General features: G+C 45.4%; 1 protein-coding gene across 1 annotated transcript in view; it reads left to right on the top strand.

Moving 5' to 3' along the window:
• RASAL1 (RAS protein activator like 1) overlaps window positions 1–17,121 on the top strand; it is a 765,452-nt gene that overhangs the window by 90,826 nt on the left and 657,505 nt on the right. The window lies entirely within an intron of this gene.

Genomic DNA, 17,121 nt, shown 5'->3' with positions numbered 1-17,121 from the left:
TCATACGAATGCCCAAACCGTTAACGTTCCAAGACAGAACTGTAAGATTATTAGCACTCCCATATTCCCCTTGGCACGGCGCCAATATACTTTGATCCTCCATTCAGAATAAAATAGCACCATCACTGCACATTTAGATATCACCCACATTTTCTCAGCTGCGAAATGTTGCCTGAGTCCTGTATACCAACATTTTTCTAACAGAAAGTATGAATCTTTAAGAAAACTGTTACAACCCATCATACCCTGACTCTCCTTTCCCCCCTCCCTGCTACCCTGCTGGTGGGTGAAACAACCACCCACCTCCCCAACTCTGCAGAATGCCTGTCGCCCTTAACTGAATACTTACTTGGGGGTTGGCAGGCGCCAAGCAAACTGGAGCACCATCCCCGACTCCCCGCACATCCCAAAGTTCCCTCAGTTCTGTTCCAGTCCTGCCAGGCATTCATCAGGCCATCAGCCAATTATAAGTTCCAGTGGGTGGCAGTGGCGACTAGTGACATTTGAAAGAGGTGGGCGTAAAAGTTTGGGATGAGTGTCCCATGGCGAGCGAGCGCAGCGAGTGAGCCTAACTGCCTTAAGGGTGTTTTGGGGGGAGGGGTCTCCCCCAGAAAAGTTTGAAAAAAGAGTCGCCAAATGGTGCATTTCCAAGCAAATTTGACAAAAGCAAGAAGGTCAATAAAGCAATTGTGAAATTGGAATTGTGACTACTCCACATGGTAGCAGCGACATAAATATCATGAGTGCAGAAGGTACTGTGGCACCAGGGCCCTCTGTACCCCAAAGGTGTTTTTGAACTAAGAAGACAGATTATGGGGGCCTATTTTCCTTGCTTGTTTTTTGGCACCGCAGGGCCGGGGTCTCTACCATAGACTTTTTAAAACTTTAGCACCCTTGCCTCAAGGCCCAAACTGGTGGCGCCTTCTTAGTACCATGCATGTATGCCAATCTGCGTTGCTAAAATTTGTTAAAAATTGTTTCCGCCGACTTTCACATGGTTTTAGACAGTTTTGCTTGAGAAAGTTTAGGCCGAGATTTAAAAACTAAACTAGGGGAGCAAATAAAAGTGTGAAATCCTACTCAGAAGGTAGCCGTGGACGGAAAGCTTATTGTCCAGGCCTCTGACCCCTCACCTTCCTTCCTCCAGAAGGCTGTAGCTCAGACCAATGAGAGCAGGGCAAATGTGGGGTAATGGACATAGAGTTGCAGCTGTGGGAACTAGAGAACCAGGTTTAAGTCTATTAGTTCAACAGCATCCTGGGATCCATTGTGGGAAAATCACAATCTCCTTGTGCTAAAGAATGCAAATGTGTTAATGTGTAATGTAACTGGTAAAGCGCTCCAATACATTCCGGTCAAGTTAGCGCTACATATTAAAACTGCAAATAAAAAAAAGAGCTTCTGTGACGAAGAGCACTAACGCCTACAAGTGAAACTCAGGGTGAGAGCAGAGCACGGCTGTGGGTTGCATATACATGGCAGACAGACCCGATCCAGGTGAGAGACACTTGAATTTCGAAAGGCAAACATGGCTTTCATTTATCTTTCTCGCACGGCCTGAAATTGCTCCCAAGTCAGTACAGGCCAAAGGAAATATGTTCTCTCGATTTTGTTTATTAAAATCTTAATCTACCTCCATCTTTCATGAGGGTGTGAGGAAAACAAGGAGTATTGGAGCTGCACATAAAGAATAAACATATTAATTGCTGTCGCCATGGAAGAAAGAACAGATGTCCTTAATTTTAAAATGTATCAGGTAGAGTTGAAGCAATAGTAAACAGAAGTTTATGCAAAAAACTTCAAACAGGCCGGGCGTGAGTGAGTCGCTTACTTTTTTCCCCATGGGGGCGGCTACATTTTTTTGACATACCTGCTCTTTGAGGCTGTGGGGCATCGTCGGAACTGGGGGAAAGCTTGAGGCCTTCAAGCTAGGTGACTCCTTTAATCTTCACAGGCCATCTGCCGTGCCCAGCTTCTCACAAAACCATGAGTCTGAGTGGAGCTGAAATTGTGCCCTGCCTTACTGCAGCATGGGAATCATGAAGCAGACGCCTCGAGTCTGCGCAGTGTGTCTTCAAAAGTACTCAGGACAGACTGTGGAGACTCAATTTCTATGCTTTTCACCTGCCTGTAGCTTCTACCCCGCCCTTTCCCAAATCGTCACAGGGAGGGATCCCCCTGCCTGTGACAACTTGAGAAAGGGTGGGTTGACCACTCTCTCCACACCCTGATTGACGTGAAGCTCCAGTACTAAGGGCTTCTGTCTAAGCTGCCCGGGGCTAATTTTACCCTCACGTCTTAAGGGGGTGAAGACTGGTCTGCAAGGCTCTGTCTTTGCCACGCTGATGACCTCACAGGCCTCAGGGCTGTGAGATTGGCAGCCCGGCAAATACTCTCGAGTCTGGTCTGCCCACCAGCAGCAGCATGTTTAAGGCAGCAAAGCAAGAGGCACATCAGTCGCAGAGTGCATCTGCCCCTCAGGCAGCAAGTAGCACTGCGTGTAAGTGTTTTATTTCGGATAAATAAAACATAGTTAGTGTGATCAAATGACTTCCGTTGTAGCTTGGCTGGGGGTGAAATTAAAGGGGGCGGAGCCCCGACGCCCTTGAGCATAAACTGCCAATGGTGGGTGGGGTCTGACATAAAGAGTCACACCTTCCACCTAGTGTGGGGTGTCCACCTATATGTCTCTAAGTGTCAATGCAGTATAGTCGCTTTACCTGCTAGAGCTGGATCCCCCTTCTGGGTATACCTTAGTCCGAAACCTGTGACCCATTCTTTACTGGTCCCCCCGTTTGTCCTTCGGTGGGCCCCATCTTCTCTCACGTTGGGAGTTGCTGCCCACAGGTTTGCTCACCGGTGTCGAAAGTACCACGTTTTCCCTTCGGTGATTACCCTCAGCTTCGCCAGGAATAGCATGGAATATGTCTTTGCTCAGCAGTTCTCTTTTGCCTCCCTCGAATGTTCTTCTTTGCCGCTGGACTTGTAGTGTAAAATCTGGGAAGAAGCGTATCACCACATTCTCATGGTGCAGATCTCCGTGTGCCCAGGCTGTCTGCAGGATCGTGTCTCTATCTCGATAGTTGAGGAGCCTTGCAATAATTGTTCTAGGTGGAGCTCCAGGCTTTGGCTTGGGAATGGGAGCCCTGTGCGCACGTTCTATGGTGAAATGTGTGGTGAGGGGCGGAGGCTTCGATTGGTTGAGGATTAAGTCTTCCAAGAACAAATCGACACTCTGTCCATCCATTCCTTCTGGGACTCCGACAACCCTGATATTATTCCTTTGTGCCCGCCCTTCCGGGTCTTCTAACCTGGCAGCCATCACCTCTTGCTGTTTCGTAAGGGATCGGACTTGCTCCTCAAGGCTCTTCATGCTGGTTTGCAGGTGCGTTACCTCTGTCTCTGTGGCAGCCACTTTTTAGGCCATTTTGTGAAAATCGGCCCGCAGGAGATTCACATCTACAGTTACGACATCCAATTTAGTTTCTATGGTGCCTTTTAGATCTGCAATTGCTGCCATTATTGCACTCAGGGAAGGTAATATTGTGGTCTCAGGCTGCTGTTCCAGGGCGGCAGCCGTCGACTTCGGGACATCGTATTTGTCCATTTTGTTCAACTGTGTCCCGGGTTGCTCCTTGGGCTTCATCCGGGGGCCCAGTGTCCCCGTCGATTTCCTCGTTGGTGGACCTCTTGGGTTGGGGCTCTCTAGATGGCTCGCACCACTGTTCCGATCAGGGCACTGCCCACAGGTACATCGGGGCCAGCGCCACAAGAAAAGCCCGGCTCTCCCGGTGGACACAGGCCCCTCCCTAAATCGTATGGTGGACCTATCACCCAGGGACCCTAGGTCTTCCCCACCACCACTGTTGTATCTCCTTACTATGGGCGCGTGCGTCACCACAGTCACGTATCTTCTATGGAGCTCTTGGGTTCTGGGCACTTCACTTGCCCACTCTCTTGCTGGCGGACATAGCTCGTGAAGACTCTCCTCCCCCTGGTATTTCGCAGCTGGCACCAGTATTTCTTTTTAGCTGAGCATCTTTTTTACTGGGGGTCATCCCAGCCTCGACCATGCCGTTCCTCTTTCTGTCTGGGTGTTGGTTTCGAGGGGGGGGGGGGCAGCGTTTTGTACCAGCTCCTATGTATCCACCTCAGGGCCACGACGTTCACTGTGGTAATTTGTCTTTATATTTGGCCCCACTGTGATCTTCTCCGCCGCTCATCCCGCAAAGATGGCTGCCCACGCAGCTCCAGCCGAGAGCGCCGTGAGGGGGGCCCCCAAAGCACCAGCGACCCCACGCGGTGCGGCCGATCCCCCCTCTGCCGCACCAGGTGGTAGATATTGACCCCAAGGAGGTGCAGAGAAAGACTGGTGGCTCACCTCGCACATCGCTGAACCGCCCCGCCCCCCAGGCCTCCAGACCCACCGCTCTGGCCACTTATGCCTGAGCTTCCAGGCCCAGGTCGATTAATCACAGGTCGCTTTGTGGGTCCTAGACTGTAGCGGAGCACCGTCCAGCTGCAGGGGTTTTGGACGGCTGCCTCGTACGCAATCTTCCTTCTCTGCCACAAAAGTGCGCCAGTAGGCGTTGCACAGCCCGCACCCACCCCGAGGTATATGGTGGGTCGTCGGTGGTGTTCTCGAGGTTCTTCCTTGCTCCGGGTTGGCCCACAGATGTCCCAAGCACAGCGCCGGTATTAGGACACCTGCAGGATCGGATGGGTGGACGGATTTTAGGGGATTACAGAGTCAGTTATTGGAGCTCCACTAAGGTGCCGCCATCTTGCTCGGCTCCCAGGCCACGGCCCCACAGTGGCCATTTTTAATTTGGTGATTCTTTGCAATTAAGTTAAAATGGGGACTGATTGTGAAAAACACTGAGCTGTAAACTGAAGGAAAAGCCAAATGCACCAAATTTCAGTGCTTAATTTGTGTTGGTGTTTGCTGATGCTCGGCACCAGCATATACATTTACATGGCAGTCTACATATTTAAATACACATTTAAAACATCATTCTAGCTCATCCAGGCCATTCTTTCTGCTTTGTGTAGCCTGGAATTGTATAAACTAAAAGTGTGATGTTTAGTAGGCAGTGTTTAGACTGGCAGTGATTGTAGTTCCGGTAGGTAGTGCAAGCTGCAGTGACCTCCTGAGCAAAACATTGGGCCTCCGCACTTGTATATGAAGTGCTGCACTTATATATGAAGTGCTGCAGTCAATCTTTGTCAGGGCATCCTGAAAAGGCATGCTGGATGTTTTAAAGAGACCGCCTGCCTTGGGCAAAAAGCAGCCCCAGCCGACAGAACATGAACTTTCTACATCCGTGACATGGGTACAAACAACTTAATGGCAGAAAGCGACCCCCCGCTGCAGCTACTGCAGGCACACACAAACAAGCCTAAGGCTTTGTCCCAGCACCCAGCTTTTATGAGGCACAAGAATTTCTAAAATGTCATGACTTTTTTCCTCACTTCCCAGAATGTAATGTTTTTGGACGCCATCAGCTCCCACAACTAGAAAATAAAGTGTTTTATCTCCAAATGCATATAAAAAAATGCCATGCTGTAAAAACAGAATACTTCATTGGTACGATTTTTGCTGCTTGTGTTTTAAGGAATTGGAACCGTGGAGCAAATTTATGTCATACAATTTTTGCTGTTTACATATTTAGAAGTGGTAGCAATATAATTTTTCCATTTTATAAATGGAAATCATAGGCTATTGAAGCGAAACCAGTTAAATGTGGAATAGGATTTCACTGTTGAAATATTGATGACTTGAATGATTTACAAGCAATGCGTGTGCGGCATTCGCTTTCACAATCTGTTTTAGACAAGTTTAGCTTGGTGCAAAAATCTTTCTGTAATACGAACCCGATAAAATCTGTTTGCAAAGATGATTGAAGAGTAATCCCTTTTCATCATTTGAACGTTTCTGTGGCATGGCCCCTGGGAGTCTGGAAAGACACCTTCTCGGGTTGTGTAGAAATCCATCTGTGTCCTGCAGGTCACAGACTGGGGCCGTCGTAATTGGCTCCACCTTATATCATTATGAGGAAAAGAAGGAGTAACCCATTGATTTGTGAACTGTTCCTTAACCCCTTCGATGCGTGTGACGGAGCGGTTCCGTCATGCGCGTCGGTCGCGCTGTGCGCATGACGGAACCGCTCCGTCACGGCCCCGCCCGCGCAACGAACCTTCAGCACGGCGCGGTAATCCGCGCCGCGCTGAAGGGGTTAAGTGTGTGTGCTATATAAATAGAAATATTGCTACTGGCATGTTTACTCTTATCCTCTTGATTTTCTCTTCTTACCCTGTCCAAAGCGGCAGGGCCGGACTGGCCGTGGCGGGCACCAGGCATTTTCCTGGTGGGCCGGAAGGGTGGTGACTGCATTTGGACCGGTGGGGGGCATTTTTGGTATAGAGGGACGGTTTTGCATCAGTGCTTCAATATGGGCCTCCCTCGCCGCGGCCAGTCAGACTTAACTGCCAGGGCTGCAGTCCCAGTCCGGCCCTGCACAGCAGTTAATTTTAAGAAGGGATCCATCTATTTCGAATGGACACATTTATTAACAGCAGCACTATTGAACCGAGCCTCCATCTCTGCCTTTACTCTTACTCTGTTTGGGTTCCACCTCCCTTAAACCAGCACGAAGCGCGACAACCAGTTAACATAATTGCTCCCCTATTATCATATCACGTTGACAAAACATCAGACTTCTGTTTGACGTGCAAGGATTGAGACTCCCCTCCTCCAGCCCTGGAACAGCAACATTGCACAGTATGAGCAACGCACATTATATGCCACTCTAATACATCCTTAATGCTCACTGCAGAGGCTTGGGCCGATAACTCGGGCTCAGGGCCTTAAGCAACCCGTATAGCCCGAGGTAGAAGGGCTATTAGAACATTCCATACACTAAGGGTAGAATGTTCTAAATTAAAAAGGGAGAAAATGCTGCCCCGAAGCTACTCCATTGTCTTCAATGGAGCTCTCAACATTGTAATGTTTTAATATTTGCTGTGAAATAAACTTCTAAATAAAGTTCAATAGTTTGAAGAAAAAAAAAAGTGGTAAGACTTCATATGTTTATATTTAGAGTTGAATTCCAGGATCTTCAGCAAACATTACTCTTCATGGTTTAACAATGATAAATAAATAGCTTGATGCCACATACAAAAGCGTTCATGAGTATGGGAAGTAGTACTACAGGAGTACTCTTTTATGTGCTTTTGTGAATCGGCACTGAAACGTGCAACTCCCTATGTTAAAACTGTAAAGAGGACACAGTTTTTAGGTCTCGCCTAGCTATCGCGTAAGCGATCGCTAGGCAAGACTATAGTAAGGGGCTCCCAAAAGTGCTCCCAAAAGCGGATTGCATGGCGAGCACGCGCACAATCACGTGCATCGTGCCGCCATGCAATCCGTTTGGCATCCTACTTCAAAGGGTCCGCTCCCCCGCCTGGAATGCGCTCCCCCGCACCCGCCAAGCGCGCGCGCCACGCTCTGCCGGGCTTGTCTTGTTATGGGCTTCTCAGCGACACTCTCCTCGGCCTCTGTCGGTAATCGATGGTGTTTTACAACCACTGAGGCCTGTCGCTGGCTAGCATGAAATGTAATATTCTTGCGTGAAGTGGTTCAGGCATCATAGTTTTTTTTAACAGTACTGCACTAAAAAGCTTTCCTTTTTATGGCGTTTAAACACAATCTATCACCTCTTTTGTGCCACCGCCTCATTTCCTTTAGCTCACATTCTTTTGCGCGAGGAGACCAAAAAACAAGCTTGCAGACATGCGGCATATATGTGGTAAAGCGAACGAACGTGGTGGCGGCTCTTTTGTGGTATATATAATAATTCCAGCTGCCACCACATCTATGCATGCTACAAGAGTTGTGGAACACGAAAGATCTGCAGAATGATTACAGAGCAGGATATCTGCATTGTTTACCACATCTCGTCTCTTACCACATATTGCACAGGTAATTTAGCGCGAGGATGCGTCTTTCATGGAAGAGCAATCATTTGCAGATGTTCGTGCTCTGGTAGGAGAATCTACCGTAGCGTGACACCTTTCCTAGGGTGTGTTGTTTTTTTCAAACTTTGGTTGATAAAGTGAATGCCAGCCAGGCCTTAAATAAATCTGAAGGGGCAGATGTGTGCTGCAATTACTACTTCTGGCTAAAGTATGTTCGAGAATTCTGTTGCAGTACAAATATTCTCCTATAACGTTTTTGCCACCGCGTTTTCATGGTCTGGCATGGTCTGGAGACCTGCAATTAAGGTGGACACCCACAATGCTGAGCATGGCCCTCCATGTTGAGTGGAGACGTTCAGGGCATCAGGAAGACTGCTACGCAATCTGCGCAATCTGCTTATTCTTGTTGTTTTAAGATATATCCTCCAGCTCTCCCACCTCTTCCCTGGGTAGTGGTGGTACCTGTACCCAGGGCCACTGGAATTATACGATTGTGCGACAGCAGTGATTTTCTCATAGTTTAAGATTTTCCGCATAAATTATCAATCTGCCGCATAATCTGCATATTTCAGCAAAAAAATTGTTTCTAGCCCAAACGGTCCAAAAGTTACTAAAATTGCAGTGACACGTGCTGCCACGTATTGGAAGACCCCTTGCAAAGCTGGACTGGTCACCTTGCTGTTGCTTATTGCTACTGGTACTAACGAAGTGCAACCAATGCCTAGACAGTTTTACCAAGCTTAAAAATGACGAAATAAAGAAGTAATACGATTGCAAAATGTGCCGCATAATGTATCTTTTCTTGCTGGATATTATACTCAACCCTGCCGCATAATTTAGCCTTCTCCTGGCGTAAATTTCCAGTGGCCCTGCTTATACCTTGTTTGTCACACCAGGATTCACAGGCTTTCTTTAAATTAGTTTTGCTTGCAGTCCTGAAAGGTGGTTCTCCCCAAACTGGATCATGCACACAAAGGCCTGAAGGTTCCTGGGATTGGAGATTACATTTTTGCTTGGTTTCATCCACATTTCAAGATTTTGACGTCGTCTGCCTGATGTGGCGATCCTTTCATTGAAAAAAAAAACCCCGGCCAATTTGTCTTCGGGATTTTGCAGGGCGAAGTTGCTAAAAAACAAAGGGGCATATTATCAAGAAACGACGTTAAAATTATCACCGCTTTAGCGGCAGAAAACTGCCGCTAAAGCGGCGATAATGGGCTTGATAATATGCCTTTGAGAATTCCCATAGAAGCCCATGTTCTGGTGTCAACATGGGCTTCTATTGGAATTCTCTGCGGCATGTTATCAAGCCCATTATCACCGCTTTAACGGCAGTTTTCTGCCGCTGAAGTGGCGATAATGTTAACGCCGTGCTTGATAATATGCCCCAAAATTAGGCGGTAGCAGAGGCCAGCTCATTGTGCCACCATTTGTGCACATCGTTAAATGGTTACCATCCGCTGACATTCCTCGTTTTGTTTTGCTAGTGGGCTTTCAATGCTGAGGTCAAGCCAGGAGGCTGAGCTCCATAACCTGTGCTTGAGACATCCAGACAGATCTCTTTTTGTTTCATGGCCCGCAGTGTGAATTTTTCTTCCTTGCAGATGCAGGGTGGGTGGTTGCCAGCTTATTATACATTGAACTCCTTCACTAAGGACATGAGGAACAAAGCGCTTAGACACGCGAAAAATAAAGGAAGATTTCCACTGACAACCACTATGGGTGCTGGTTGGGGAGCTAGCGGAGGCCTTGGGGCTCCCTCCATAACCCCAGGGATTCATTTAGTGGGTGCCTGGGCGCCCACGTAAAATATACAATGCCCCCTGTCAATACCCATTAAGGGCCCATGGCTCTCCCTATGGCCCCAAAGTTAATTTAAAGTGTGGGTGTCCCAGGTGAGATGGTGGTCACCCTAAAATTTAAAAAGAGCACACAAAAGAGAATCAATAAATGAGCAGCAGGAGACCCTCTGTTGTTATTCCTTACTCCAGGAAGGAGTGCCCCATACTACCCTGCAAGTGCTTTTTAGTTATATATTTTTTTAATCCTGTTGGTCTCCTAAAAGGGGCAAGGGCCCCATGTGGCATTTTATGTTGTGGAGTGCTACAAGAAGTGCAGCACCCCAACAGCAAAATTAAAAATAAAACTCTCTCTCTCTCTCGTTCTCTCTCCCCTTGGTCATTGAATTTAAACAAGCATTGGCATAGCCAATAGGTCTCGCTTTTGGGACCTTATAAGTATTTAGTTATGCAGCACAATATCCTTGGTGCAACAACATCAACTGTTGCATGGCTAAACACGTATAAGGTCCCAAAAGCGAGACCTATTGGCTATGCCAATGCTTGTTCTATATTTTATTTTTACTCTCAATCCCACGCACCTGTCCTCCTTACTCCCGTCAGCTCCCCCCACCTTTGTTGTGTGGCAGCCGCACACTGCTTAGGGGTTCTAGTTGCTGCATCCTATCAGCCCTCTTACACAACCCGCTCCCCTTGCTCACTGTGACTCCTCTCCCTAGTTCTCTAGATGCACTAATGTCCTAAAATCATCAAGATATTGGCATTCTCTTCCAGAGTACCATCTCACCTCTTCAACCTTTTCAATGACTCTCATTCTGGCATCAACCCCCAATACTTTGAATCCACAGTGTTATACAGAAACAACAGTGGTTCCTGTAGAAGGTATGTGTCAGATACATTTTGGTGTAGCATAGAACACTCTTTTTTGTTGGAAATTTGTATTTTTGTATTTAGCAAACCTTACAAAGCTGGCATTGCTCACATATTGCTTACGTTATCATTTGACCTATTAATTACATTTCAGGTATGAGTGGCATTTTCTAATTAATAACATCAGCTTTCTACGAAATTACATACATAAAGCCTGGACATATGTTCTACTATTTGGTAGTCAGTGGTGAGTATGTGTATCACAAACCTGCCGAATCACAGGGTGCCACTGTGTGTCACGTGATATTGGCTTTAATCACGGTCACATGCCTCTGCACAGAGGGGATTTTCAGCTTTTCTTCGAAGGCTCTGAGAAGCCGATGTCCATTAATGTGTGTGAAACCCCCTCAGGACATTAGTGGAAGCTTCAGAAAGCTTTTATTTACTTTGGGGTGTGGGGCGAAATTGGCGAGGGAGGGCGCAGGAGTGCCTAAATGCACTCATTGCACGAAGCCCCGCCTCCTCCAGGGTCCCGCCCCCCAGGAAGCGGTGACATTTCTTTTGAAGTTGTCCAGTCTAGTGCCACCTCTGGGTGTGCAGAGTGCGGTTGTTGGCCTTCAGCAGGGATAGCCCCAGTCGGCCAGGGTTGTAGGGGGATGCGGGGGTGGGACAAGAAGGAGGGGGGAGGAGAAGATCAACTGCAGATTGAAACACTTTATTCAGAGGAAATTGTATTATTCAAAAAGCACCTTTTCCATTATCAGTGTGTGGAAACGCGAGGCGAGGGTGCATCAGGGGGTTGAAGAAATCAGAGCCAAGGTAAGGGACCACCTTAAACAAACCCTCAGCATCTCAAGCTCCTTGCATGAGGGGCCACTGTTCTCACTAAAGGGCACATTTCACTAATTCCACCACTGAAGCTACGTCTGTGAACCTAGCTGCAGTTTCAGATCTCTCACTGTGGGGAAATGGACCCAGCAGACTGGTCCTGGGTCCCTTGAGGTCGCCCTGCCCATCACCCGCTCTGTCTCTCGGATGATCTCCCCTCAATACCTTGCAATACTCGTGCATCCCCAGAAAATGTGTAACAATGTGGCATTGTTTGCTTTCCATCTGGGACATACGTCCCGCACTGTGGGTACATGTAATGTTAGGTATGTGTGATGCAGAAGATTTAGTTGTAGCCGCTGAAAACTAGTGTTGCAAGAATCCATTGTGGGCTATGCCACTACTTTACTCCATTCCCTCTCTGATGTATACCTCTCAATGCCCGCTTCCTGGGTTCATTGAGCGTTTGCAGTGATGGGAGCATCATGCTCAGCAATGCGACATATACCTTCCTTTTCAGTTCTTGCTGCCCTTCCTTTATGTTAAACATAGTGTCTAGCACAGTATGCGGCTTTGGGACCCTTGTGCCTCCCCACCACTTGCAATATTGCATTACGCATGATGAATTGCCCTGTTCAAAGGTGTGTAGCATCTCACCATCGCATAGGCCTCTCAATGTTCACATGCCAGCCTCCTTGCCTGTGGTTGTTGTCACTTTTCTGAGATCAGGTACTCTCAAGATTGGGAGACCCAGTGCATATGCCGCTGTGGAACATGTTTTTTCTAATATTCAGTTCCATCAATACCTAGCAACTCCCTTCAATTTTGAGGGCCTTGTGGGGCCCTGGTGCTGTGGAATTATTGATCTTTTCGCCGGTCGCCCTTGGTTTATTGTACATGTACCTAGTTTTTTTGAGTGTCGATTTGAGCCAACACATAGCTGCCCTTTGTAACTGCCCTGATAAACAGTATAATTCAAGATTCCAGGTACTCATGTTTCTCTCCAGAGCTGTGAGCTGATGCTTGATTAGTGCAGTTTTAGGCCTATTTTGCCCTCATGCCCCATGAGGAACACACTGTAATAAAAACTGCAAAAAAGGGCGTGGCTTTGCTTTAGTTTAAGTAGAGAAAGAAAACAATCCAACACTCAGACATGACTGTATGTGCACTGGAGAAGGTGAATGGTACAAAATGTAAACAATTCGCTCACAAAACAAAAATGTTAACTATGAAGTAATCAAAAGTACTATTGTTAAATAAGTCTTTTAGAAAGGTTTTCATAAATATTCAGTCAAATGCAATAGAAAAAAAAAGACTACGAGTCTGTAAAATGGCACCAGTAAAATGAGGGACATCCATGTAATGTCAATCAAGATTTAAAACAAGGTAAAAGGGAATATGCATAAACCCAAAACGAAAGGGTGGCAACACAGGCCTTATAAAAAGCACATGTCTAACTAGAGACGTGCAATAATGTACAAATATATGAAGATCAAACTATTCCATTATTCCATACTTTTGAGTCCGTGTCATTGAATCCAGCTTGGCCATCTAAAGGCATCCCTTCCAGCAAAGCTTGGACGCCACATTTCTTCCCTTTGATGGATTTTGGACATCAACAATGAGCCATGTCATTTTCCTTGTGTTCAGCTTGGAATTAATTTGGCACCAATGGGGCTTTTTTTTCATCCTACATCGAATCTGCCAGGATGCAGACTGGGTGGAGAAAGGGAATCGGGCAGAGTCCTAGTTAGGGCTAGAGATGTGGAGAATGAGATCGTGGAAATAAAGATACCCTGAGCACTAGACAACTAACTGGTTGTTACACTTAGACACTCACTTCTTGGTTACTGATTCAGTTTGGGCAATGAGGCATCTGGTGCTATATTCTATCAAGATCTTCCAGCAGATTTAAAGGACACATTAGCATTAGTTGTTAATCAATCTACTACCTTCACAGCTGCACTAGACTTAAAGCTTAGAATGGACCCACAACAACGGTCTCACAGAGCAGAGAGGTGAAGTTATTCGCGGCAATCATGGGCTACGAAGACTTCGGAATTGACTGAAATCCAGAGCAACCAAGATGAAACACTGCAAATTGGTGGAGCCTGAAAATAACTTACTATAGAAGAGAAGGAGGGCTAGAGGAAGATAGGACTTTGTCTTTATTACAGAGAGATGGGTCTTTTTGTTCGGATAACCCCAGAGCTGTCAGGAAACGGATTAACTCATCCCTAAGTAACAGAAAAGGACCAACCAATAGAATAACTGATGTGTATTTTCAACAGAGCTCACTACTTTTTGCCAAGTGTTCTTCACTACACCAGGAGGCCCAATTTCTATTTTTACCTTAATGTACTACAGTGTCTCTGGGCACTTAATGAATTATAAATTTAAGATGAAAGCCCAGAATCCTATTACAGAGAAGTCTAAACCACATGATATTCAGGACATTGGCGTAACAGCATTAACATGGGGAGCTGTAAAGAATCACAATCACTACGGGGCAACGCCGACTGGTCGTGAGGGAAGGATGCTGTTTGATCCTTTTGATGCACCTTTATTTCCAATTAAATGAGGACCAATCTGGCTAAAACAACATAATCCCCATATTGACTGGGAAACTCAGTCTATTAAATTTTTTCATTGTACAGAACTCTAATTCCAGGTTCCGACTCAAGAAAAGACTCAGTCATTATCCTGCCTTGTTCTTCACTAATCATGTCCTGAATCAAAGAAGGAAGACGCAGATGAAGACTATGTGATACTACCACCCCATGGAGACTTCCTTGATGTCTTCAGCAAGAAAGGAGCCGATATGTGGGGAGTATGACTGTATTATAGACGTAATACCTGGGGGAACCCGTTCCTCATAGAAAAATATATCCTTTGATGGTAAAGAAAGACACAATTATGCCTCAATATATGAAAGAAAAGCTATCGAAGGGCTTTATCAGACATTCAACATCACCATATGGATCCCCTAACTTCTCTGTGGCTAATGTGAATGGAGAATATTGACTGTGTACTGATTATTGTGAGCAAAATGCTATTAACATCCAGAACCATTATCATTTTCCCATCATCTCAGTTCTCTTTGACCAGCACAAGACAGCTAAAATATTAAATAAACTTGATTTGAGGGGATCATACAATCTGGTGAGAATAAGCAAGGGGTATGAATGAAAAACAGCATTCAATACATGGTTGGTCATTTCAAGTATTTAGTGATGCCCTTAGGCATTTGCAATCCTCTGGCTGCCTGCGAACATTGTGTTAATGACATCTTCTGTGATCTCTTAGACGTATACATGGTGTTCTACGTGGACCACATCCTCATACACTCTCTCACTTAACTGAAAATATATAAATGTTTCTTTCTCCCGCACCAATTTATCACATAACTGCTCTAAGTCCCTTATGACTGGAATCAATCATTAGCACTGTCTTCTTCTTTGAGTCAAAATGACTCAAGGTGCATGTGCTAATTTCTTCCTTGATCACTTCAAAAGCCTTTCTACAATCCTCACAGCATATGGAAATATCACATTTATCATCATTTTTCTCAGAGGGTATGCATGTTTCAAAAACTGAATAATACTTCGACAACACCAGAAAGGAGTGAACTTCATCTTTGTCCCTTTGGCGGCATCTTTCATAATTGCTACAATCAAATCTAGTTTAGGGTTAATACTCTCACTTGCTTTAAGTAGTGCACTGAACCAACTCTAAATTGAAACTATTCCTTTTTTGCAGTCAATCCATTGACCAACAACACTCAAACCTTTATGATGCTCCATGGCATTACAGATATGGACTGATATATCACCCTGAAAAAATATGACATTCTGTATTCCTTCGAAAACATTCTTCATTACCATCTAGAAGGCCAGAGAAGCTGGAGCTAGACCCAAAACCACACAAATAAATTTCAAAGCTTGCAAAGATGTAACAAAAATGTAAGGTGCCCTAGATTTTCAGCTAATTTCTCCTGGTGGTAAGCGGAGGAAATATCCATGATGCTGAACGCCATAACATTACCAAGCAGAGCTGCCTACACTGATATATTAGACAGAGGGTGGCTATCAACCAAAATGTTTTCATTTAGGCCTCTTAGACCATGTAAATTTGACTGTCACCTACCTTGACATCAGAACCAGGGGGGCAAGCCATCTGACAGAGCAATTTCCTCTTTCATGCTAGCCTTAGTCGGTCCTTCAACCCTCCACTTCAGAGGTGCTCTCAACACCTTTGGCACCTGATTAGCTTCATGGACACAGACACTGCCCCCTTTGAAATATGACCAGATGTTCAACCCCCTGTATCAAACTTAAATTCTCTTCAAACACTTTGCTAAACCTCTCTAGACTGTGTGGGCCTGATTCACAAAGGCAAACCTACACTTTTGTGTAAGTTTACGATTGTTTGTTATTCATAAAGGGATTTATGAGTAATATCTTTACAAGTGCAGAGTCTCCACACATAAAGAGACCTATGTTTTTATTTGCAGAGACTCCGTACTCGTAAAGCTAGTTCTCATAAATCCCTTTGTGAATAGCAAACAATTGTAAACTTACGTAAAAGTGTAAGTTTACCTTTGTGAATCAGTCCCTTAATCTGTCGACTCAAGCATGACATGTTCAGCAGCAATATTCTGAGATAATTTCGATATTATCATCCCAGCAGATCATCACCATTATCCTCTATTGTACTTTAGGGTTGTTAGTGCACCCAACAATCTGGCTACGTATTTGGGACTCTGCTAACATCCGAAAATGACAAGTCTTCACTATGTTTTTCAAACTGGCTGCATAGTTCCCACTTCTTTCCATGTTGCATGGAAACCTGGTAAAATAAGAGTTTCTTTCTAGATGCACATTAATCCTGGGACCAAAATGCGACTCACTGCCATCTTATCTAACTCAGGGTAATCTCCTTTATTTTCAGCAATGTTCATTTTAGGGATGCTCACTTGTATGTTCCTCCCTTCTGTACCCAGGTTGTGTAATAGAAAATGTGTCTTTATTATCATCTCACCCCTGTTGCTCTTAAATAGCTATCAAAGAATTACTTCATGGTTTCAATGCAAATATGGGCTGTCGGGCCTTTGATAAAAAATAGTGGTGGCTGAGACATGCTGGCCACAAGCAATGTTTCTTTAGGCAATAAACTGAAATTATAAATTAACACAAGATAACTTAAATAATTAACACAATAAACTATGTCTAGCCAAAAAAACTAATAACTATTCATCAGTCAATAAGCATGAGGTAATGTTCTCCAGAGGTGTGTGAGTAGAGGGAATATTGACACAAAGCTGTTAATTATTGTATCCTTCAAATCACTCGCTGTCGTCTGTTTTGAGTGAAGAAAATCACAATAATATCATAGGGCATCCTTTGGAATCCATTTGCGGGCTTTTTCTCTCACTATGTTATGTTTAGCAAGAGACACCCATTTTATATGTCCGGAGAAGTGATGGTATCAGAGTCAATTGCTGACACTCCAACACTGTGCAACCAGCTTCAATCAATCAGTCAAGCAGGATTTGTAGAGCATGGCTGCTTCACCCGTCAGGGTCTTGAGGCGCTGTCGGATAGTGCTGCCTGTTGTCCTATTGGTTGAACATCCATGTCTTGAGGTC

Source organism: Triturus cristatus, chromosome 11 (assembly GCF_964204655.1).
Source record: "Triturus cristatus chromosome 11, aTriCri1.1, whole genome shotgun sequence".
In the NCBI taxonomy this organism is placed as follows: Eukaryota; Metazoa; Chordata; class Amphibia; order Caudata; family Salamandridae; genus Triturus; species Triturus cristatus.
Note: the sequence above shows the minus strand (reverse complement) of the source record. Positions and strands in the feature narration are given on the sequence as shown.